The sequence below is a fragment of the Dendrobates tinctorius genome, unplaced genomic scaffold (genome assembly GCF_039654945.1).
Source record: "Dendrobates tinctorius isolate UK_male_01 unplaced genomic scaffold, ASM3965494v1 ptg000012l, whole genome shotgun sequence".
NCBI lineage: Eukaryota > Metazoa > Chordata > Amphibia > Anura > Dendrobatidae > Dendrobates > Dendrobates tinctorius.
The window spans coordinates 19,269,846-19,294,801 of record NW_027361680.1 but is presented as its reverse complement, the minus strand read 5'-3'; the positions used below and the strand labels follow the sequence as shown (position 1 = coordinate 19,294,801).

General features: G+C 48.9%; 1 protein-coding gene and 1 long non-coding RNA gene across 4 annotated transcripts in view; one reads left to right on the top strand and one right to left on the bottom strand.

The window, feature by feature from the left end:
• Positions 1 to 24,956, top strand: part of FHIT (fragile histidine triad diadenosine triphosphatase) — a 183,631-nt gene that overhangs the window by 83,011 nt on the left and 75,664 nt on the right. The gene's annotated exons all lie outside the window — the stretch shown is intronic.
• Positions 1 to 24,956, bottom strand: part of LOC141067166 (uncharacterized) — a 56,309-nt gene that overhangs the window by 9,990 nt on the left and 21,363 nt on the right. The gene's annotated exons all lie outside the window — the stretch shown is intronic.

Below are 24,956 nucleotides of genomic sequence, written 5' to 3'. Positions count from 1 at the left end.
GATGCTTGTTTTAAACAGCAAATGGAAGAATTAAAGGAGCATTTTTTGGATAGGGGCTATCCATCCAATCTATTAAATGAAGCTGAAATGTGAGTCATAAATAAAACACAGCTTGACCTTTCGAGAAAAAAACCAAATCGTTTTAAAAAACAATCCCCTTTGTCAGCACAGGAGAAGTTTTTTAATTTTTGTTTCAAACACACCCCACTTGATAAAACCATTCATGCGTCAATTCGTAAGAATTGGCACATTTTGGAGTCTGACAATGATCTGAATAAATGTGGAAAAATCAAACCTCGGTTTGCTTACAAAAGAACTAATAACTTGACAGATTTATTGGTGCATAACCGTGTTTCAAAACCACATGGTAATTGGCTAACCAGCAATACCCCTAAAGGCAATTTTTGTCAGTTTCATTTAACAGGGAACTTGCTGCAGATTGGCCATATCCAGCATAGGGTTAAAGATTTAATCACTTGCAAAACCAAATATGTTGTTTATATCATTTTCTGTCCATGTTCTTTTTATTATATAGGAAAAATGATAAGATCAATGTTTGTAAGATTTCGTGAACATTTTCATTCTATTTCTACAGGAAAGGGATCACTAAGATTTATAAAGCACATCCAACAGAAACATGAATCTAATCCTCAATACCTGCATTTTGCTGGATTGGAAGTAGTTAAATTTCCACCATGCGGAGGTGATCATAATAAAATCCTGCTGAGACAGGAAGCAAAATGGATCATCAAAGCAAATGCGCAAGGTCCCTTAGGACTGAATGAAAGATTAGATTACTCCTGCTTCTTGTAATAATGTGCTTTATTATAATTTCTATCTAAATTGCAATCAACATATTTTGTTATATGTAAGAATGTTTGTCATTTTTTAATTGCAGTTTTTTGTATATTTTCTTAATTTTGTTTGTATATTGATTATATGCAAATTTTTCACAATGTGCATAAAAGGAGATGAAATAGTAATTGTTACATTTGAACCCGTGGAAGCGTGTTTAACGCAAAATGGCCATAGTCCTGTTTCTTGGATGTATGCCTGCACTTATCCTGCCCTCATAAACCTTGTCCATATATGCTTTTCTGAAATAAAGGACTTGGTTTTTTAATGATACGGTAAACGGAGTGTGCTGCTGTTTTTCCTTATTTTTTGGATCACCTCATGGTGATACCCATGTGCATTACCTTCCAAAAAGTCCTGCCTCCTCTTCTGAAATGCGACAGAGAGAAAGTAGTAGAGTGCAGGTGTTTATGGTTGTGGGCATCCCGGGCATCTGCAGGCCACATGCCCAGCTATCCAGTGGAGAAATTGGTCTCAACCCCAACCACCACCTCATGCACATTCACTTGGATATCAGCGTCCAGGTTCCCTTACCTCCGTCCCAGAGGGCAAAGGGGAAGAAGTGCCATACAGCCCAGATGTTACCGATGTGGGCAGCCTGGGCATCTGCATAACACCTGCCCTCAGGGCCAATTGAGGAATGACCCTGCACCAAACTGGCCTAGCAATTGTTTACAGCCAAATACAATGGAGGAAGAGGTGCCACCCCTCCAAATTGACTTTCCTAATCGCTCAGACACCCATGTTCGACTATTAGGGGTTTATGGGGTGCGGGCCACAGCCACAAGTTACTCTAATCCTCAAAGAAAGCACTTACTGGAGGTCATGCTGGATGGTCGGAGAGTTCTTGGATTTTGTGACTCAGGGGCATTTCTCACCATAGCTGATCCCAGAGTGGTTCGGCCAGAAGCAATACAGCAAGGACCTGGGATTACCATGAATTAGCTGGAGGCCAATGGAGAAATATCCCAAAAGCAAATGTAGAACTGGAGTTTGGCTTTTTAGTCAAGCAATGGGTGGTTGGAGTGATGAGGGTCCTGTGTTATGAATGGGTCACAGAGGAGAAGAAAACAAAACAAGCTAAGTCACAGAAAACCAGAGAGGTTGGTAACTATGCAGATTGCAGATCCCTGATCCTAACCACACAACTAGCAGCAGCCGTAGAGCGTACCTATGATGATCCTAGACGCTTCGTCACAGCCGGAGAACTACATAAGCCTGAAGCAAGAAAAGGGGAAAACTGCCCCAGAGCAGACCCCAAAGGAAAGACAGCCCCCACATATGTATTGATTGTGAAACAAGATGAAAGCACAAACACATGCAGGAAAATAGGCTGAGCAAACGATGGGGCCCAAACTAACTAGAAAGGATAGGAAAGGAAAGACACTGTCTGCAATCTGCAAAAAACCCTACAAAAATAATGTCCAACACTTCTGATAGCAAAATTAACCCCGAAGTCACTAGACTTCTCCCACTATATCAGCACTCTGAAATATTCTGAGACAGAGCAAAAAGAGGCCAATCTAATAAGGGGCAAAAAGCAAATTGGCAAATACAGGTAAATAAGAGTGGAAATTCAGCACAGCCCCAGCCGGGACTGGCTGACCACACAAAAAACTGAATAGACCAACAAAATCGTGTGAACATTAGCAGAAAAACTTAGCTTTAGATGACTGGAACAGAGCTGAAAACCAAGACCTGACAAGCCAGAAGGATTCACCAGCACCAGAATAGGGAGTAGGCTGTCTTAAATCCAGTCTGAGATTCCTGAGGTCCAATCGTCATCCTCATTATCAGGTGGCAGATCTCTACTGATTAAATCAGCCTCACTACCTCCTGTTACCACCAGAGGGAGCCTGGCAGGAGAACTCACAACTGGTGGACCAGAAAATGAACTCACAACAGTCCTGCCTGCGAATATTGTCCTAGGAAATGATGTTGGAGAGCTACAATGTCAATTTGTGGGTGCAGGAAGTATAGTTTAAGTCAAAGAGGATGTAAAATGGAGGCCGGCCTGCAACCCTACAACTTCCCCATACAATAAAGAAGAGACAGTCAACACCAAAATGCTGATGAATTGTCCAGGCAGGAGTCATGAGTTAAGTCATCCATGTCAATGTGTACTTGACAAGCGACCTGTTGAGGACACTAGTCTGTACACTACTTGGGGAAGGGGTTGTAACAGAGTGTCACCCCCAGCCTTTATACATGGACCATACTGTAATCAGGTTTTACATTAACATTCCTTGTCCTGTATCTGGTGTGGGCATGTAGTCTTTGTTCCCCTCTGCAGAGGGCATCTCCATTACACAAACCTGTAGACAGACTGCAGACAGGGTTTCTGGAACATTATTAATCCTTGGAGCTATGTTTAAGGTGGTGGGTGTTAGTATCTCTGCCAACAAGGGGGCTGATCCTATGAGTGGTAGGACAATAAGCCACATGTTGGATTAGTTGATGCTGTGTGCTTTGAAGGACAAGGATCTGCAGGTGCAGTTGGATCCTGGTATCATGCATGGAGATTGGAGATCATTTGCCATGTGGAATTGTGATTTCTCGCCACCCTGTTGGATATGAGGACTGAATCTAAAGACTGTCAGTTATGTGGTTACTTGCAAAGGGCTGGGATCTTATGCTGAGGCGAGATCCTGGTGACTGTGTGTATTTTTAGAAGCTGCCACGTGGGACTGAGTTGTGTCCCTCATCTGCTGGAGATCCATTGAAATCACCCAAGGATTATTTCTATTTTCCTGGCATCGGATTGCCGGGTGGCGCCCCTGGATCTGCTCCCTTTGTGTGGACTCATTATGGACTAATTACGGACGCTACAAAATTACCTTCATTTGTGCTGCCCAGTTCCCTGTTCTAATAGATCTTGTTGGATTGTTTTTCGGCCTGGTGTCTTTCTGCTCTGTCGCATACCCGTCACACCCCCCTCCAGGCATTGTCCTGTCGTCCCCTCAACCAATGTCACCTGGTGCTTGATTGCAGACCACAGGCTGCAGGTATCCATCCACACACAGCATCAATCCCAGAAAGGCTGCACGGAGCATTCTGCATGTGGATTGAGTGGGGCTATGTGAAGTGGGCGTGGCTCGATACACACACACACACACACACACACACACACACACACACACACACACACTGATATATACACACACACACATATAATAGATAGTGGACAACAGACACGCTATGTTTCCTATCTGGCCACTATTGAATTAGGGCTGATTGGTATATCTTATGAAAAATGTGCATATTTTTCCCTATTAGCCCTGAAGTTGAAAATGTATATTCCATCAATACACACATGGTCAAAATTGTTGGTACCCCTCGTTTGATGACAGAAAAACCCACAATGGTCACAGAAATAACTTGAATCTGACAACAGTAATAATCAAAAATTTATGAAAATGAACAAATGAAAGTCAGACATTGCTTTTCAACCATGCTTTCACAGAATTTTTTAAAAATAAAACTCATGAAATAAGCCTGGACAGAAATGATGGTACCCTTAACTTAATATTTTGTTGCACAACCTTTTGAGGCAATCACTGCAATCAAGCGATTCCTGTAACTGTCAATGAGACTTCTGCACCGCACGACAGGTATTTTGGCCCACTCCTCAAGAGCAAACTGCTCCAGTTGTCTCGTGTTTGAAGATTGCCTTTTCCAGATGGCCGGTCAGGGCTCATAGAAGGCCACTTCAGAATAGTCCAATGTTTTCCTCTTAGCCATTCTTGTGTGTTTTGGGTCATTATCCTGTTGCAAGACCCATGACCTGTGACTGAGACCAAGCTATCTGATACTGGGCAGCACGTTTCTCTCTAGAATCCCTTGATATTCCTGAGATTTCATTGTACCCTGCACAGATTCTAAACACCCTGTGCCAGATGCAGCAAAAGCAGCCCCAGAACATAACAGAACCTCCTCAACGTTTTAAAGTAGGGACAGTGTTCTTTTCATATGCTTCATTCTTTGGTCCATGTTGAGTGTGATATACCACGCCACCAAACAGCACAGTGAGCCCTTTGTACAGGCCCACTCACTGATTCCAAGACTGTAGACACCTTTGATGCCAATTAGTGGACACACCTTGCTTTAACATGTCCCTTTTGTCACATTTTCACGTATACCATCATTTCTGTCCAGGCCTATTCATGAGTTTTATTTATTTTTTTCTCAAATTTTGTGGAAGCATGGTTGAAAAGCAATGTCTGGCATTGATTTGTTCATTTCCATAGATTTTTTATTTATTATTACTTTTGTCAGATTCAAGTTATTTCTGTGACCATTGTGGGTTTTTCTGTCATTAAACGAGGAGTACAAACCATTTTGACCACGTGTGTATCTGACACAAACACCAATATTCATATCTTACCATCAACACCGAGCTGACTAGTTGCAGATGTCCAGTTTTCTCTGAAGAGAACTCCAGGAAGCCTGTATATAGAAGCATCCATTTTGTCCTCCTCCTGTGCCAAATCAGAGCATTTGGACACAGTTTGTAACCCCTGTAACTTTGCTCCTGGTTTCTGATCCATGTAGATTGCAGTATTTGCTCTATGAGCGTATTACTGTAGCCTGGCTTCTACATCCAAATTGACATCCCTCTTTCTTCCCACAGGATGTGCAGGCCATCTTGAAGGCTCACCTGCTCTCCATCTTTTTTCCCCAGCTTCTTACTGCAGGTCATTGACCCTCCTCAGACTGTACACCAGGCACCAGGGCATTTCATGGATCTTTTTACACCTCCTTTGCAGTCCCACACTTGCACTTGTGCCGACCACAGGGATGTATATTCAGGGGCGGTAGGACCCAGAGAGACCACTCTATCCCTGGTCTTGAATGAGGGGATCCAAGACTCACCGCCGTGACCAGATAGCAGACCTTGGAGCATCCAGATAAGATGAAGACAGTGCTGATGGGGAGTATCAAGCACCTGTGCCCCCTCTTGGCTTCCTCTCCTTCCCATCAGCACAGCAACAAAGCACCAAGATGGCTTCCAATACTTTCTCCGCATGCAACAGGTTGGGATCCTTTAGACCGTACTAGGATAAACCTTGGGCACCAGCAGTGGCTACACATTGCCCAGATGCAGCCCTTCGCCCACAGACATGTTAGAGTAATTTTGACCTCTGGAATAAATGGATTCCCAGCAGGATTTTATTCAGGATAATGGGAGCTCTGCTCCAACACATCCATTCCGCACCAGAGTGTAACCACTCCCCTGGAGACCTGTTCTTGATCATCAAAAGATTTTTTGCTCCCTCCCCCATTTTTTTGCTTTTTAAATGTTTTTTGCTCCTCAATTTTATTTAAAAAGTAATTTTCATTTTTACATGTAACTTTCTCAAATATTCTTCTTGGGTTACTGGTATCATACATACATGTATCTTTTATTCCTTTATATTTATTCCTGTGGATGGGTAGTTGGAAGATTTTTTATTTTATTTTTATTTTACTGGTCTTCAGCTGGGTACACACTGCTTTTGAACCCAAAATTGGACTCGTATACGAGTTATCATCTTGGATCAGGAGGTTTGCGCCTGATAGTGGCCACAATCGGAATGGAGCTGTTCACTATTGGGGCTTTCTGAAAAAACAAACAAAAAAAGACAACTGCCAGACGTAGTTGAGGCAAGCTCCCTATGTATACTGTAGGCTGAGTGCACGCACAAAGTATGCCCCTAACCTGATTACACAAGCTAACTATGAGTGAAGACTATGGCAAGGGGATGAAACAATGCTGTGACCACTATGTGAAGGTACAAACAAGATTGGAGTAATTTGTGAGATCATGCACAGGTTACAATATATTGTTCCAGCACTGTAGCATTCTCCAAAGAGGGTCATACAGCTTGCGTACCTGGGGGGTTCTGATGAACCAAAAAGTATTACTTTCTCCTCAATGAAAATACGTTTATGCCAGATACCTCTCGCAGTGTCTTGTCACAGGTGAAAGTGAGAAAGTTGGTATGATGAAATCCGACATTCTTTGCTTTGATATCTGCCATTTGGAACAGTTAAAATACCCCCTAATCATAGTAATTGGTTACCTAATTTGTATGACTGCCTTTTTATATATTTGGGGTTTATTTGTATGAAAGCAAATAAATTGTGAAAAAGCAGAAAAATATAATTCTATATTATTATTATTATTATTATTATTATTATTATTATTATTATTATTATGTAATAATAATTATAATATATTATATAACATATATATAATATACGATTATTTATATATATATATTATAATATAATTATAATTCTATAATTTTTCTGTAACTATCACACTGTATGATAGCAAAGCGGTTCAAAAACTTCTTTGTAAACATACTAAGACACAGAAAAAACACACAGTATGACAAACGTGCATAAATACTCTGTTGTAAAATATATGTAACAGTAAGCTTAGCGTACATTTTTTTGCAAAAAAAGTATCAACAAAATACCCTGGTTTTGTTAACATCTTTTACTAGCACTTGCTGCTTACTGTTACATATATTTTACAAGACAGTATTTGTGCGTTTGTCATACTGTGTGGTTTTTTTTGTGTCTTAGTTCTTGGGTGGTGTGAACAGGGTCTTACTGACCTGTTCATTTTCTGTGCATGTATCATGTGTTCTGAATTTGTAAACATACTGTAGAATTTATTTCTGGAAAAGGGAATCTATCAGAAAAATCAACTATCCTAAGCCGTCTTCTATATAGGCATGTGGGTCATAGGAATAAAACTATACCTGGATACCTGCGATATGATGTCTCATTCCAGGGAAAGCAACGTTTTTCTTATATGGAAATGATCTGTTCCAGGCTATGACCCGGACACTGATCTGTATATAAGGAAAACATGGCTATCTCTGGAATAAGACATCATATCGCAGATATAAAGGTATCATGTTATTCAGCTTTCTATGACCTACATGTTCATATAGGCGCAGGCTCGGTCTGGCCTGGCGGGGTACCGGGTAAATGCCCGGTGGGCCCCGAGGGTCGCTGGTGCCCTTTAAAATTGCTGCCCCTTTTAAATGCTGTTGGCCCTTTAAGAGTGCATCCCATGATTTGCAGGGACGCGCCGCACGCGTGCACATACCTTAGCGTGCGGTCGGGCGGCGACCCCCTGGCTGGCTGGCTGCCTCTGGCTCCTGGCAGTCTGTGATGACTGATGACTCACCCTGGCCGCCGTGTGACCTTGCTGCAGTTCAGAACAGCCTGTTCTTGATGGACGGTGGCAACCGCCCCGGGCTCTGATTTCCAGATCTGTAGCTGGCTGCTTCCTGGCTAATAGCATAGCAGCGCCAGCACATAGACAAAAGGATGCCGCCGTGCTCTGCAGTGCTCATCCTGCTGCTCCTGCTCCCTCTGCTTGCCTCAGTGTGTACACAGCCGCCCTCCAGTCCAGTGAATAGAAAATAGTAGGGGAGGGTCAGGGTCTGTGCGTCCAGTGTCCTCCTTGGAGTCAGGCAGCTCTGCTCTGCTGGCTCCCATTTACAGCTGTCCTGCAGTGCCGGCCTGGCTGTGTGGTGGTAGTGTGTGCTCTCTGCCGGGCTCCCTGTCTGATGCCTGCAGCCCTGCGGCCTGCCCAGTGCATCCAGTGTCCTTCTCGGAGTCAGGCAGCTCTGCTGGCTCCCGACTACTGCTGTCCTGCAGTGCCGGCCCGGCTGTGTGGTGGTGATGTGTGCTCTCTGCCGGGCTCCCTGTCTAACTCCGGCAGCCCTGGGGCCTGCCCAGTGCGTCCAGTGTCCTCCTCGGAGTCAGGCAGCTCTGCTCTGCCGGCTCCCGACTACCGCTGTCCTGCAGTGCCGGCCTGGCTGTGTGGTCGTAGTGTATGCTCTCTGCCGGGCTCCCTGTCTGACTCCTGCAGCCATGCGGCCTGCCCAGTGTGTCCAGTGTCCTCCTCGGAGTCAGACAGCTCTGCTCTGCCGGCTCCCGACAACCGCTGTCCTGCAGTGCCAGCCCGGCTGTGTGCTGGTGGTGTGTGCTCTCTGCCTGGCTCCCTGTCTGACTCCTGCAGCCTGCCCAGTGCGTCCAGTGTCCTCGGAGTCAGGCAGCTCTGCCGGCTCCCGACTACCGCTGTCCTGCAGTGCCGGCCCGCTGTGTGGTGGTGGTATGTGCTCTCTGCCGGGCTCCCTGTCTGACTCCTGCAGCCCTGCGGCCTCCCCAGTGCGTCCAGTCACGTCTCCTCGGAGTCAGGCAACTCTGCTCTGCCGGCTCCCGAGTACCGCTGTCCTGCAGTGCTGGCCCGGCTGTGTGGTGGTGTGTGCTCTCTGCCGGGCTTACTGTCTGACTCCTGCGGCCTGCCCAGTGCGTCCAGTGTCCTCCTCGGAGTCAGGCAGCTCTGCTCTGCCGGCTCCTGACAACCGTTGTCCTGCAGTGCCGGCCCGGCTGTGTGGTGGTGGTGTGTGCTCTCTGCCGGACTCCTTGTCTGACTCCTGCAGCACTAAGGCCTCCCCAGTGCGTCCAGTCACGTCCTCCTCCTCGGAGTCAGGCAGCTCTACTCTGCCGGCTTCCGACTACCGCTGTCCTGCAGTGCCGGCTCAGCTGTGTGGTGGTGGTGTGTGCTCTTCACCGGGCTCCCTGTCTGACTCCTGTAGCCTGCCCTGTGTAGAGAATGATGGCTAGCCTGGTGTGGTGAGCTGCTCTGCTGTCTCTGCACCCTCCCTGATGGGGCCCCAATCAAGGAAAAATAGGTTTCTGGGGCCCCCCGAAAACTATTTTTCCTCTCATTGGGGCCACATCAGGTAGCCGACAGTTTCCTTGGAGCATGCTGATGACAAGAATAATATACTATTAAGCAGCGTAGGTGACAACCGTGGGGCCCTCAGAAACCTATTTTTCCTCTCATTGGGGCCCCATCAGGTAGCCGACACAGCTTTCATGGACTCAGGGAGGGTGGTGAGAATGATATACTATTAAACTGCGTAGGTATATAGGTTTCTAGGGTCTCCACGGTGGTCGCCTATGCAGTGTGTAATAGTATATCTCTCCACCCTCCCTGGAAGCTATGCCGGCTACCTGATGGGGCCACAATGAGAATGTTTCTGGGGCCCCCACGGTGCTTGCCTACTCTGCTACGCAGTATACTAGTTTTGCTGTTGAAGAGGTGAGACGCCGTGTAATAGACGCCATATCAGTAGTGACCCAGCTTCTGACAGGGTGGTCTGCTGTTTCCGGTGAGTTTTCTAACACTCAATGTGGAGAGGTTGTGATATTTGGTTTGCCTGCTCGGTGGCTCCGTGATGTGCTGCACCTCTGTGTACTGTGCTCTGCATGGATCCCGCTCTGCTCTTCCTCATTGCTTCTTGTTTTTTCTTGACTGAATGCTGAAATCACCCGATGAGAGTTATCATTCTTCAGTGATTGTTTTCCAGGAGAGCATTGAGTTTTTTATTATTTTACCCCAAGAAATATCTCCAGGAATCTTTTAAGTGAAGCCAATAAGGTCTGAGATGTTCAGACAAACCTCCCTGGGGTCAATTAGAGCGAGGAGAAAGATGTCAGCACTTTAGAGAGACACCTCCTCAAAGAATCGCTCATTGCCGGCTGCAGCTTCTTGGAGGACTTAAACAAACATTTATCTCCAAGTCCCAAACAAAAGCTACTGCACAGTGACAGCCGACACCTTATGTAGCATCCACGACCACATCTGAAATTGCCCCTATTACCCCTGAACCTGGCGTGAGGCATCACCCTTACATTGCATACGATGCGGGACAACACAACGGGTTCTGGTATGTGATTTCTAGGACAAGTTGTGATGCCATCCAGGCAAACCTTGTTAATCTGTTTGCTCCTTGCTGGAAGCCTAGGGTGACGCCTCGCTTAATTTAAACTACCTGCTGACTCCAATTGTTTACACTTATAAGGTGAACTCACCCTGATCTAAAGCTTGGTTTTACTACTGCCTCTTTGTACTTCCAAGTGTGTGTGTGTGGGGGTCTGCGTGTCTGTGCAGGGGTCATCGGGCTGTCCGGGTGTCTGCGGGCAGTGGTGAACCTAGCCTCTCTGCTGCCTGAGGCGAACAGCAAAATGACGCCCCCCCACACACAAAGTAAATTCTCATATCTATCCTGTAAAACTGAGTACAGTAGTGGACATTTTGATTTAGACAAATAGAAAAAAAAAAGGTGTCCAAACACAAGGATGTCAGCGGCATCACACGGACATAGAAGTACAACACAGAAGTATCCAGAACAAGGGTCATTAATGGCAATGGTAGGCCTGGCACAGGGCCAGACTGGGACAAAAATGCAGCCCTGCTACACAAATCCCACCAGACCACAAACTATAACTCCTCACCCCGATCAGTGAATTTTTGCTATACTTTGTTGTCCCCTCATCACTCTCTTTAAGGAGTTATTTGAAGAGCCACATGTGAATGGCATCACAGTGCGTATGACTGACCACAGCTCCATTTACATGGTGCTCTTCAAAGCTATGTTTCCCAGGATCATGGGGGTCCCAGCGGTCAGATCCACAACAAAGTCATCCCCTATCCCCACATAATGCTCCATACAGTATTATGTGCCCCATATATTACTTCATACAGTATAATGGGCCCCATATAATTATCCATACAGCATAATGGGCCCCATATATTACTTTGTACAGTATAATGGGCCCCATATAATGCTCCATACAGTATAATGGGCCCCATATATTACATCGTACAGTATAATGGGCCCCACATAATGCTCCATGCAGCATATTGGGCCCCATATATTCATACAGTATAATGGGCACCATATATTACTTCATACAGTATAATGGGCACCATATATTACTTCATACAGCATAATGGGCACCATATATTACTTCATACAGCATAATGGGCACCATATGTTACTGCCTACAGAATAATGGGCCGCATATATTACTTCATACAGTATAATGGGCACCATATATTACTGCATACAGTATAATGGGCAGCATATATTACTTCTTACAGTGTAATTGGCACCATATATTACTTCCTACAGTGTAATGGGCACCATATATTACTTCCTATAGTGTAATGGGCACCATATATTACGTCCTACAGTATAATGGGCACCATATATTACCTCATACAGTATAATGGTCACCATATATTACCTCATACAGTATAATGGGCACCATATAATTCTTCTCCCCAAACCCTGCTGCTCTGGTCTCCTCAGTGTATTGTGATCCTCCGCACTGCTTGGCACAGGGACATCATTAACTTTACGTATATAATTGTCCACTTGGATTGATAGTAATAGTGATTTGTTTGTACTCTGTTGCCTGGGGCTGGTCCACTTTATGGGGGTGCGCAGGGCATATGATTATACACCAGTAAAAAGTATGAGAGGCTCAATATGACCAGTGCCACCTAGTTTCCTACCCCTCTTATTCTACTGGTACTCTGGGCACACTGACTGGTACTGAGGAAAAGAAAGAAATAACAGAGAGAAAAAAAACAGAGAAAGAAGAACAAAGAGAGAAAGAAAGGGGAAAGAAAGAAAGACGAGAGAGAGAAAGAGGGGAAAGAAGGAAAGAAACAGAGAGAGAGAGAAAAAACCAAGAGAGAAAAAAAAAAAGATTAGAGAGATAAAGAAACAGAGAAAGATTCTATAAAGATACTATAGCAGCCTGGCTCCCACTGTAGTGCCCACCTGAGCCTCCCGATGCAGGACATATCATGATCCGCTTACATGGCCGGCAACAGGGCCGTTTTTAGGGGGGGACGTGGGGTGCGATCGCCCGGGGCGCCACCCAAGGCAGGGGGCGCCTGCCTAGTAGTGATGTGACGTTCATGAACGATCCGGCTCCCTGCTGTGAATGAAATGAGCCGGCTCTGCACTGTGAATGAGCTGTTTTTTTTGTTTTTTTTTCTGGCGTCAGGCACAGGCAGTGACTCATCTGGGAGGAGCTGTCAGGAGAGAGGTGGAAATGTGTGCTGTCTGTGCTGGAGTGGAAATATTTAAAGTGATATACTCCTAGCTTCAGACATGCATGCATGGCATACAGTATGTGGCATGTGACTGTAGAGTGGTTAAACTCAAGTGACTCAGCAAGTTGGTCTTATGTTCTCACATATACTATTGTATACTTTACTATTAGTTCATAGTCAGCTCAGCAGCAGCAGTGCAGCACTGAGTGAGTGAGGAGGATTCAGGACAGTCACACAGGACAGGAACCCTACAGGGAGAAGCGTCAGTTCTTGCTGAGGGTAGGGTAAGCAATATAATAAAGTGATTTCGGGCAAAAACCTGTGGAGAGATCTAGGTCCAGCCCCAATAATTAGGCCATGTGCACACAATTTTTGGTGCTGCGGATTTGGAAAAATCTGCAGGTAAAAAAGAGCTGCGGATTAGCCTGCGGTTTCACACCCAATGGAGAAGGTGTGAAACCGCACCGGATTCCGCACAAAAAATTGACATGCTGTGGATTTGAACTCGCAGCATGTGCACTGCGTTTTTCAGTTTACCATTGAAAACAATGGTACTGTACAATGCACCTAAATCTGCTGCGGATCCGCAGAGCCTGAAACGCTGCAGATCCGCAGCAGAATCCGCAACGTGTGCACATGGCCTTATGGGGTTAAGCTGGTTTCACACTTGCATATTTTGGATGCACATGGATCCGTTTTCGTCTCCATTGACTTTCAGTGGTGACGGATGGGACTTGCATGTGCATCCAGTTGTCACCGTTTTCCCACGGATCCGTGTCTGCATATTTTATCAGATGCACAAAAACGCAAGTTGTTGCAGTTTTGTGTCATGTGAAAAACACGCAGGCACAGGGAGACGCACGGATCCGCGGCTACACGTCTGGAATTAAAATGGAGCACGGATCCAGGACAACACGGGTCTGTGTGCAGGGATCCGTGTTGCGGCACTGATGCTCGGAAGTGAGGGATGTGCTATGGGAAAGTGATGAAACTGTATGGGAACATACTGCAGACATAATATAGACTGTCCGCATGCTGCTCTGTCATACAGTGATCTTTCGTGCCTCACTAGAAGGGCTTGTGCCCTATGTTATAGTGTGGTAATGATAAAATGTATTGGGAGCATGCATATAACATGGGGGCTCCTGGTTAGGGGCTGTACGAGTGGGACTGCGTTCACACTAGTGTTGTGGTACGGTGCGTTGTGAAGCGTAGCAATCCTGATGCATCCTGATCCAGCTTACATCCCTATACTTAGCATAGGGATGCAAGGACCTGCGTTTGCATCAGGATCAGGATGCATCAGGATTTTCCATGTTCTCCCAAAACACAGCTTGTTGCAAATTTTGGGTGTTAAAAAAAAATCTGCAGACATCCTGATATGTGTCAGCAAAAACATATGATTGTCAATGTAGACGCACCTGAATCAGGATGCCTGCGTCCAATCTGCATGTGGATTTCATACTGCGCAGGCGTTTGGGGGCAATATCTGGGGTGCTTACCCTGCTGTTTGTGTTTGTTTTATTGGGGGGGAGGGGATTGGATTTTGTGGTAATATCTATGGTGCATAAGGTAAGACGTTTATCTAAGTTTATCTAAAGTATTCAGCATGTTAATGTTCGGGGGGGGGGGGGCTTTTTCGATGTTCGCCCTGTTGGCAAAATTCTCTAGAAACTGCCCTGGCCGGCAACCCTGAGTCCAAGTGGATCATGCTGTCTGCACTGTTGGAGGAGGACACGGTGATGGTTCTGAAACATTCCCTGAAGTGCCTCCATGGTTCCGTCACAATCTCCTCCCGAAATTACCTAATTTCCGTTCAGCTTCTAGCTCATCACTTCCGGTAGAACGTCACGTGCGAATTTTAAAGTACTCCTGTGTCCGTGGGAAAAGTAAGCTCCCAGCTGGGGCAGTGGGACAGAATCTTTCAAAATCGGGACTGTCCCGCTGGGAGGTATGAATGCTCCCCACCATACACCTTGTACACGTATGGCTCTGCACACATCATAAACACACGGTTCCACTTTTTATGCCTCGCACACACACAGCTCCACTCTGTACACCTCGCACACACACGGCTCCACTCAGTACATACATGGCTGTATACCTTGTACACACATGGCCACACTCTGTAAACCTTGTACACAAATGGCTCCACTCCGTAAAGCTTGTACACATGCGGCTTTGCTCCATACACCTTGTACACTTGCAGTTCCGCTCCGTACACCTCTTACACGTGCAGCTCTGCTCCTTACACCTTGCACACGCGCTGCTCATCTACATACACATCTCTGCTCCGTGCACCTCGTACACACGCGCGGCTCCGCTCCGTACACCTCACACATGTGCGACTCTGCTCCTTACACATCTCTGCTCCGTGCACCTCGCGCACACGCGCGGCTCTGCTCCGTGCACCTCGCGCACACGCGCGGCTCTGCTCCGTGCACCTCGCGCACACGCGCGGCTCTGCTCCGTGCACCTCGCGCACACGCGCGGCTCTGCTCCGTGCACCTCGCGCACACGCGCGGCTCCGCTCCGTGTGTGATGTACAATGTCTGTGAGGTATGGGGTTTTGTCTACAAAATATGATGTTTTCTGTTGTAACTTTCCAGAAAGATCCGGCACATATGACAATCCAGGCTGCTAGCTCTGCAGCTTCACCCCTCCTCCCTTCACACACACACAGAGCAGTGCCACCCCCCTCCTCTACAGCCTGTGTTCGCACTAGTAATAGGAGACCCCCTGCTGTTACAACCATTTGTTTCCTCTCCACAGCTGAGAGAAAAAAGTGCGGGATGGTTCTTTGTTTGAAACAAAGAGGTTTGAATAAAACTATAAGAGCCTGCCCTGCGAAAACCGTACCAAGTAGAGATATGAAAATCATATTTTTGTAACCTGAGCGGTCCCAGCTTCGATACCGCGTATCTTTTGAAGTTCTACCCTGTCCAGAACATGATAGGATTTGCGCCCAAATGGACGGTCATATCGCATAGATGTTTGATGTTTTCTTGATAGGCTCATTACGCTGGGAAACATGATACCACTGATGAGTCCATACCAGCTTCTCCCATAAAGTTATAGCTAATCTAAGTTTTGTAGCCAAAACATAACTTGGATAAGAGAGGTGGGATCAACCCAGAATGCACCTCTCCGTGATGTCACATAGGAAAGTCTATAAGGCATTCCCTGGGCACACCAGCTCAGAAGAGCTCGAATCCTCGTGCTGAGCAGAACCCGTATGAGTGGAGACGTGCAGCTCCGCCTCCATCCCCCTTAAAGCCACATGGGATGCCTAACAACAACTGACTGAATGTGAGTGTACCTTCTTCTTTCATCCACTTTGCTTTATACTTGTCTAATGTACATATATTATGTCTCAATTTTATAGCAACTTTTATCTGTAATCCCTGTCCTCTTTCGGAAAATAAATGATATAATTATATAGATCTGTCTCCATGCTCTAAGAATCGAACTATACGCCTTTGATAGATAATCTCTACTAATTCAAGGGGTTTGCCACGGACCCTCTTAATTTAACACTGTGAATTAAGTAACCGTGACTGGTGGCAGCGCGTTGTGTACGGCTATTGCGGCTTGCTGGCAGTTTAGAAGGGTCTTATATTGCTGAATGAGGGGCTGCGGCCACAGCATTGATAATTCCCTTACTGCAGAAGCCTGATTGCCGGTTCACAACAGGCAGCCCGTCCGGCGACTAATTATCCTAGGTGCAGTTCCCTGACTGACCTGAGGGTAAGGGGGGCGCTGGAGAGCTGCGAGTTCCAAAGTGCAACTGAGAAAGTGGGATATACATAAATCCCCGCAGTACTTGGAAGATTGATAGCAGTGGCGGGGCATCCAAATTAAACCCCCCCCTCTGCGGTAAATTGTAGAGCGAGATTAGCTTGCTGGATATTTTTGTCACATGGTGCCAGTGGTGGGATAACTAAGATAAGCCCCAACTGTGCCTGTGATAGCCGTGTGCCGGCATTGTGTCTCGTCCCTCCGTCCGCTGATACACCCGTGTCAGTGGTGGGACTGTTGCAAAAAAAGGGGGAGACAAAAAAGCGCAATAGGGTCTTATCCACGTTACAAAAGACAGTATATCATGAAATATGCTCACCTGGTTAGGATGAGATAAGAGCGTGTAGGTAGCGGCTGCTGCAGATCCACAGGTCTTCAGTGACCAAAGAAATGATGAATCCAAAGGGAGTTTGTAGCTATATTCCGCGCTGCCGCTTTAGACAAATTCCAGGAGAATGCTGTATGATTGCAGTGGTTTTATTCTAATAAAACCACTGCAATCATACAGCATTCTCCTGGAATTTGTCTAAAGCGGCAGCGCGGAATATAGCTACAAACTCCCTTTGGATTCATCAGTGGTGGGACTGTGACATAGTGGTGACACGGTCCGCTGTCCGTCGCGTTTTGGTGGCAGCGGGACCCCCGTAAGTGGACGAACGGCCGTGGGCTGTTCGTCACATATTGGTGGCAGAGCGGTGGGATAATCCTAGAGCATTAGTGATTTGGTTTGAGCAATCATTCCTCTCACTAAAAACCTGCACGGTTCCTGCGGGAATCCTGCATCATAGGTTTTGGAGAACAGACTCAGTGGTTACTAGTCCTGAGACATTAGTGTGTACTTGCAAGTATCCCCCTCCCGTTTCTTCGTTTTTCTTTTTCTATCTTTTATTTGGCAACCATGGCGGCGATGAGAGTGGAGTGGTATCAGCAGCAGAAAAAGGACACCCTTGCTGGGTTATGCACGTACCGAGGCATAGACGCCGCAGGCGGAACCAAAGATCAAATGATCGCGGCTCTAGTGCAGCTGGACAACGACCAGAATCCAGCGCGTGCAGACGTTGGCCCAAGTAACAATGGGGCTGCAGCAGAGGCTCCACTCCTGAGCGCTGGCCCCACATTCAACCAGAACGGGGTGGACCCCTATCTGCAAATGGCCTTGGACGAACTCCCCGCCGAAGACAGTGATGGGCGGGTGAGGCTGATCCAGCAATATCGGCAGGAGGCCCAAGCCGAGCGTCAAGCCCAGGCTGAGAGAGCTGAGCGCCGAGCAGAGGCTGAGAGAGCCGAGCGCCAGGCGCAGAGGGCCCATGAACTGGAGGTACTCCAGCGGGGTGGGAATGCCCCCACAGCCCAAAGCGGTGAGCCCAGCAGCATCCAGACTCCTAAACCCCGGCCAGAGCATTTTCCCGTGATGGAAAAGGACGGGGACTTGGACACGTTTCTGCGAGCCTTTGAGAAAGCCTGCAGACAGTACCAGCTGCCTAGAGACCAATGGGCAAGGTACTTGACCCCAGGGCTAAAAGGCAAAGCCCTGGAGGCATTTGCTTCTCTTCCGCCAGAAGCCGATGACGACTATGACGCCATAAAGCAGGCGCTGATCGCCAAATACCGGCTGACACCTGAGGTATACCAAAAGAAGTTCCGACACCTCCAACGTGGCCCACATGATAGCTACAGTGATGTGGTGCAAGGACTCAGGACCCATTTTGACCAGTGGATCCATGGACTGTCCGTTGAATCCTTTGAGCAGCTACGGGACCTGATGATCAAAGACCAGTTCCTGCATCTCTGCCCAGCTGAGGTCCGACAGTTCATCCTGGACCGCGAACCAACGAACGCGGACAGAAGGCGCAGATCGCTGACAACTACGAGGCCAACCGGAAGCCCGAGACGCGGAGGACAGTCACCACCAGCTGGAGAGGGGGTAAGCCTGCAACCAACCCCAATGCCCCAGCTAGCCATCCCTCCGGAGGCCCAGTCCCTGTTGCCAACAGCAGGCCGGCTACTGACTGTCGCCTGTGTCACCTCTGCAAGCGGCCTGGTCACTTCTCGTACACCTGTCCGGAAAAGCCGAAGAGTCCCCCAGCCAAGGCCTCTGAGCCAACGCCTCTGTTCTTTTGGTGGGAGGTGTGGTTGGGAGGGCTGACGACAACGTTCAACCTGTTCAGGTGGGGGCCCGTCTTGCTACAGGCCTCAAGGACACCGGGGCTGAACGAACCCTCATCCGTCCTGGACTGGCGGCCCCTGAAGAGTTTGTTGAGGGGAAAACCCTGACTGTCACCGGGATTGGAGGCACCCGTTGTCCCTTGCCAGTGGCACGAGTTTTTCTTGACTGGGGTGCCGGGAGCGGGTTGAGGGAGGTGGGAGTGTCTGAAAATTTGCCCACTGATGTTTTATTGGGGACTGACTTGGGGAGGATGGTTGCATACTATGTCCCTGACACCCTTCCCCAAACTGATAATAAGGGTAACGTTAACCCTGATGATGATGATAATAAGGGGAAACTGAATGTGTTACCTGCTAATGCCTTGATGAGTAATGATGCAACTAACAACCATTCTTTCCCAAGGTATGATGCTGATGTGAATGTACCAAAGCAAGCTAATAACCATTCTTCTCCTAGGAAGGATGATGATGATGTTGATGTATCTGTGCCGACTGAACCCGTTAACCCTTTCTTTGAAACAGTAGATGTGTTCACAGGTACCGAAGTGCTCAGCCCCGTCACTCTGCGGAGTGAGACGGCTGAGGAACCCCTGGCAGGAGTAAGCAACGGTGCTCAAGGAAATGGGGAGGTGCATGGGGACCATGAGGAAGGTAATGCCATGCAACTGACCAGTGCCACCGAGGAAGGTAACTGGCCCATAAGTAGCACTGCTCCTGAAGTGTTGGGGGTGGATGGGGAGGTAGAGCCCAGGGCAGCACCGGCTGGTGGGTCTGTAGAAATCCCCAGGGAGACAGCATACATAGCAGCTGTCACACGCAGTCAGAGTGCCCAGATCGCAGGTAACGCACTGCCTTCTGGACCCTCTGCTGCTACAGGAGAGACTGAACCAGAGGTGAACCCAGAGCCGGTTCCAGAGGGTCCCAGTACAGGAGGTACCCTGACGTCACTTCTGGCAGCCTCCAGCATGGAGTTCCAGGCTGCTCTGCACTCAGATGCCAGCCTGGAGAAATTGAGAGGTCTCGCCGAGACGCCCACCTCCGAGTCTGATAAGGAGAGGGTGTTCTGGGAACGAGGAAGGTTGTACCGGGAAACAGTACCCGGAGATCCTAAAAAGGAGTGGTTGAGGGAAAGACAGCTGGTCGTCCCCTATCAGTTCAGAACTGAGTTGTTGCGGATTGCCCATGAGATTCCACTCGCTGGACACTTGGGGATCAGCAAAACAAAGGCACGGCTGTCTCAACACTTCTATTGGCCCAAGATGGGGACAGATGTAACACACTACTGCCGCTCCTGTGCCACCTGTCAAAAAGTGGGTAAGGCGGGGCATGCTCTTAAGGCTCCCCTTATTCCTTTGCCGGTGATAGAGGAGCCTTTCCAGAGAATCGCGGTGGACATCGTAGGCCCGCTGGCCGTCCCCAGCAGCTCCGGAAAGCGCTACATTCTCACCGTGGTAGACTACGCTACCCGGTACCCAGAGGCAGTAGCTCTGTCTTCAACCAGGGCAGATAAGGTGGCTGACGCACTGGTGACCATCTTTTCAAGGGTAGGATTTCCCAGGGAGATGCTTACCGATCAAGGGCCCCAATTCATGTCTCGCCTAATGGAGGCTCTCTGTGAGAAAATGCAGGTGACGCACCTGGTATCGAGTCCGTATCACCCACAGACTAATGGTTTGTGTGAACGCTTCAACGGTACCCTCAAACAGATGCTCCGCATACTGGATGAGACCCAAGGGCGCGACTGGGAGCGGTACCTCCCACACCTGCTGTAAGCTTACGGAGAAGTTCCGCAGGCCTCGACCGGGTTCTCCCCCTTCGAGCTCCTGTATGGCAGGCGAGTCCGGGGACCCCTTGGGTTGATAAGAGAATCCTGGGAAGATGAGCCAAACCCCACAGAAGTGTCCATCGTGGATTATGTCATGCGCTTCCGTGACAAGATGCAGACCTTGACGCAGTTGGTGCATGACAACATGACGCAGGCTCAGGCTGACCAGAAGCGCTGGTACGACCAGAACGCCCGGGAGCGGACCTACCAGGTGGGTCAAAAGGTGTGGGTGCTGGTCCCTGTACCAACGGATAAGCTTCAGGCAGCCTGGGAAGGCCCATACGTCGTCCACCAACAGCTCAACCCGGTCACCTACGTGGTCACGCTTGACCATGCTCGGGGTAGGCGCAAGGCCTTTCACGTCAACATGCTGAAGGCGCACTACGAACGTGAAGCTTGCGTCCTACCGGTCTGCAACCTGCCCGAGGATGGGGAGGAAGATCCCCTCCTGGACATGCTGGCCCAGGCCAAGGCCGATGACTCCATTGAGGACATGGTTTGCTAACCGTACCCCAGCGGTTGCAGTTGATGGCCACCCTGGAACCCTTCCGGGCTGTGTTCACCAACCAACCGGGGAGGACGGAGTTAGCGGTTCATGAGGTGGACACCGGGAATCACGCCCCATTACGGCGAACACCTTATCGGATCTCTGAGACGGTGCAACAAGTCATGCGCCAAGAGATCGATGAGATGTTAAGGCTGGGGGTGATTCGACGGTCAAAAAGCGCGTGGGCTTCACCTGTAGTCCTCGTGCCTAAAAAGGATCGAATCACGCGGTTCTGTGTGGACTACAGGGGGCTCAACGCCATCACAACCTCTGATGCCCACCCGATGCTGCGCATCGAGGATCTGATCGAGCGGTTGACAAACGCCAACTACATATCCATCATGGATTTGAGTCGGGGATACTGGCAGATTCCCCTGAGCCCTGAGTCGCAGGAGAAATCCGCCTTTATCACCCCTTTGGACTGTACAAGTCCACAGTCATGCCCTTCGGCATGAAGAATGCCCCTGCCACTTTCCAGCGGATGGTCAACCACCTGCTTCGGGGACTGGAAGAGTATGCGGTGGCGTACTTAGACGATATTGCCGTCTTCAGTTCCACCTGGGAGGAACACCTTCAGCACATCCAGGAGGTGCTCAAGCGTCTTCACCAGGCAGGCCTGACCATCAAGCCGGGGAAGTGGCAGATAGGCATGCGCAAGGTCCACTACCTGGGGCACCGGGTAGGCGGGGGTTCCATGAGTCCGGAGCCAGAGAATGTGGACGCAATCGTGTCCTGGCCCACCCCCAGGACCAAGAAACAGGTGAAGTCCTTCTTGGGCACTGCAGGGTACTATAGGCGGTTCGTACAGGACTATAGCGCCCTTGCCAAACCCTTGACTGACCTCACCAAGCAGAGGCTACACCAAACAGTCAACTGGACAGATGACTGTGAGGTGGCTTTCCAAGCTTTGAAAGCAGCCCTGTGCAACTCTCCAGTGTTGAGAGCAGTCGACAGCAGTCGCCAGTTTCTGGTACAGACCGACGCCAGCGAGTTTGGCCTCGGTGCTGTGCTTAGCCAGGTCGATTCGGGGGACCAAGAGCACCCCGTGTTGTATCTGAGCCGGAAACTTTTGCCGAGGTAAGTGGCATACTCGACCATCGAGGAGTGTCTGGCCATGGTGTGGGCACTGCAGCGTTTGCAGCCCTACCTGTACGGGCGTGCCTTCACGGTGGTAACTGACCACAACCCTCTGAGCTGGTTGCACACAGTGTCCGGAACCAATGGAAGATTGCTCCGCTGGAGCCTTGCCCTTCAACAGTACGACTTTACTGTAAAACACAGGAAGGGCAGTGAAAACGGCAATGCCGATGGGTTGTCCCGCCGAGGCGAACCCGCTGAGGTGCGCATGGCCGATTACCGAGAGGTAATGCCTCCTTAGCGCCCTCTTAAGGGGGGAGGTGTGATGTACAATATCTGTGAGGTATGGGGTTTTGTCTACAAAATATGATGTTTTCTGTTGTAACTTTCTAGAAAGATCCGGCACATATGACCATCCAGGCTGCTAGCTCTGCAGCTTCACCCCTCCTCCCTTCACACACACAGAGCAGTGCCACCCCCCTCCTCTACAGCCTGTGTTCGCACTAGTAATAGGAGAACCCCTGCTGTTACAACCATTTGTTTCCTCTCCACAGCTGAGAGAAAAAAGTGCGGGATGGTTCTTTGTTTGAAACAAAGAGGTTTGAATAAAACTATAAGAGCCTGCCCTGCGAAAACCGTACCAAGTAGAGATATGAAAATCATATTTTTGTAACCTGAGCGGTCCCAGCTTCGATACCGCGTATCTTTCGAAGTTCTACCCTGTCCAGAACATGAGATAGGATTTGCGCCCAAATGGAAGGTCATATCGCATAGATGTTTGATGTTTTCTTGATAGGCTCAATACGCTGGGAAACATGATACCACTGATGAGTCCATACCAGATTCTCCCATAAAGTTATAGCTAATCTAAGTATTGTAGCCAAAACATAACTTGGATAAGAGAGGTGGGATCAACCCAGAATGCACCTCTCCGTGATGTCACATAGGAAAGTCTATAAGGCATTCCCTGGGCAAACCAGCTCAGAAGAGCTCGAATCCTCGTGCTGAGCAGAACCCGTATGAGTGGAGACGTGCAGCTCCGCCTCCACCCCCCTTAAAGCCACATGGGATGCCTAACAACAACTGACTGAATGTGAGTGTACCTTCTTTCATCCACTTTGCTTTATACTTGTCTAATGTACATATTTTATGTCTCAATTTTATAGCAACTTTTATCTGTAATCACTGTCCTCTTTCGGAAAATAAATGATATAATTATTTAGATCTGTCTCCATGCTCTAAGAATCGAACTATACGCCTTTGATAGATAATTGCTACTAATTCAAGGGGTTTGCCACGGACCCTCTTAATTTAACACTGTGAATTAAGTAACCGTGACTGGTGGCAGCGCGTTGTGTACGGCTATTGCGGCTTGCTGGCAGTTTAGAAGGGTCTTATATTGCTGAAGGAGGGGCTGCGGCCACAGCATTGATAATTCCCTTACTGCAGAAGCCTGATTGCCGGTTCACAACAGGCAACCCGTCCGGCGACTAATTATCCTAGGTGCAGTTCCCTGACTGACCTGAGGGTAAGGGGGGCGCCGGAGAGCTGCAAGTTCCAAAGTGGAACTGAGAAAGTGGGATATACATAAATCCCCGCAGTACTTGGAAGATTGATAGCAGTGGCGGGGCATTCAAATTAACCCCCCCCCTGCGGCAAATTGTAGAGCGAGATTAGCTTGCTGGATATTTTTGTCACATGGTGCCAGTGGTGGGATAACTAAGATAAGCCCCAACTGTGCCTGTGATAGCCGTGTGCCGGCATTGTGTCTCGTCCCTCCGTCCGCTGATGCACCCGAGTCAGTGGTGGGACTGTGACAGTGGTGACACAGGGTCCGCTGTCCGTCGCATTTTGGTGGCAGCGGGACCCCCGTTAGTCGCCCCCGTAAGTGGACGAACGGCCGTGGGCTGTTCGTCACACCGTACGCCTCACACATGTGCGACTCTGCTCCTTACACGGCTCCGCTCCGTGCACCTCGTACACACGCGCGGCTCCGCTCCGTGCACCTCGTACACACGCGCGGCTCCGCTCCGTGCACCTCGTACACACGCGCGGCTCCGCTCCGTGCACCTCACATGTGCGACTCTGCTCCGTGCACCTTGTGCACGCGCACGGCTCCGCTCCGTGCACCTCGTACACACGCGCGGCTCCGCTCCGTGCACCTCGTACACCTCACATGTGCGACTCTGCTCCTTACACATCTCTGCTCCGTGCACCTTGTGCACGCACACGGCTCCGCTCCGTGCACCTCGTACACGCAAGCGGCTCCGCTCCGTGCACTTTGTGCACGCGCGCGGCTCCGCTCCTCGCACACGCGCTGTTCCACTCCTCGCACACGCGCGGCTCTGCTCCTTACACAGGGCCGGGCTGAGACCAAAAAGCAGCCCTGACACAAAAAATTCACCAGCCCACATACATTGAATGTCCTCACCCAAATCGCAGAACACTGGCAGGTTGTGCCAACTTTTGCTTTACCTCACACACACACACACGTACCACACAGCTCACACAAGTAGCTCACACACAGCTCACACATCACACACAGCTCACACGTATCACACACCACAGCTCACACGTATCGCACACCACAGCTCACACGTATCGCACACCACAGCTCACATGTATCACAAACACAGCTCACACATCACACACACAGCTCACACCTCACGTATCGCGCTCACAGCTCACACGTATCGCGCTCACAGCTAACACGTATCGCACACACAGCTCACGTATCGCACACACAGCTCACACGTATCACA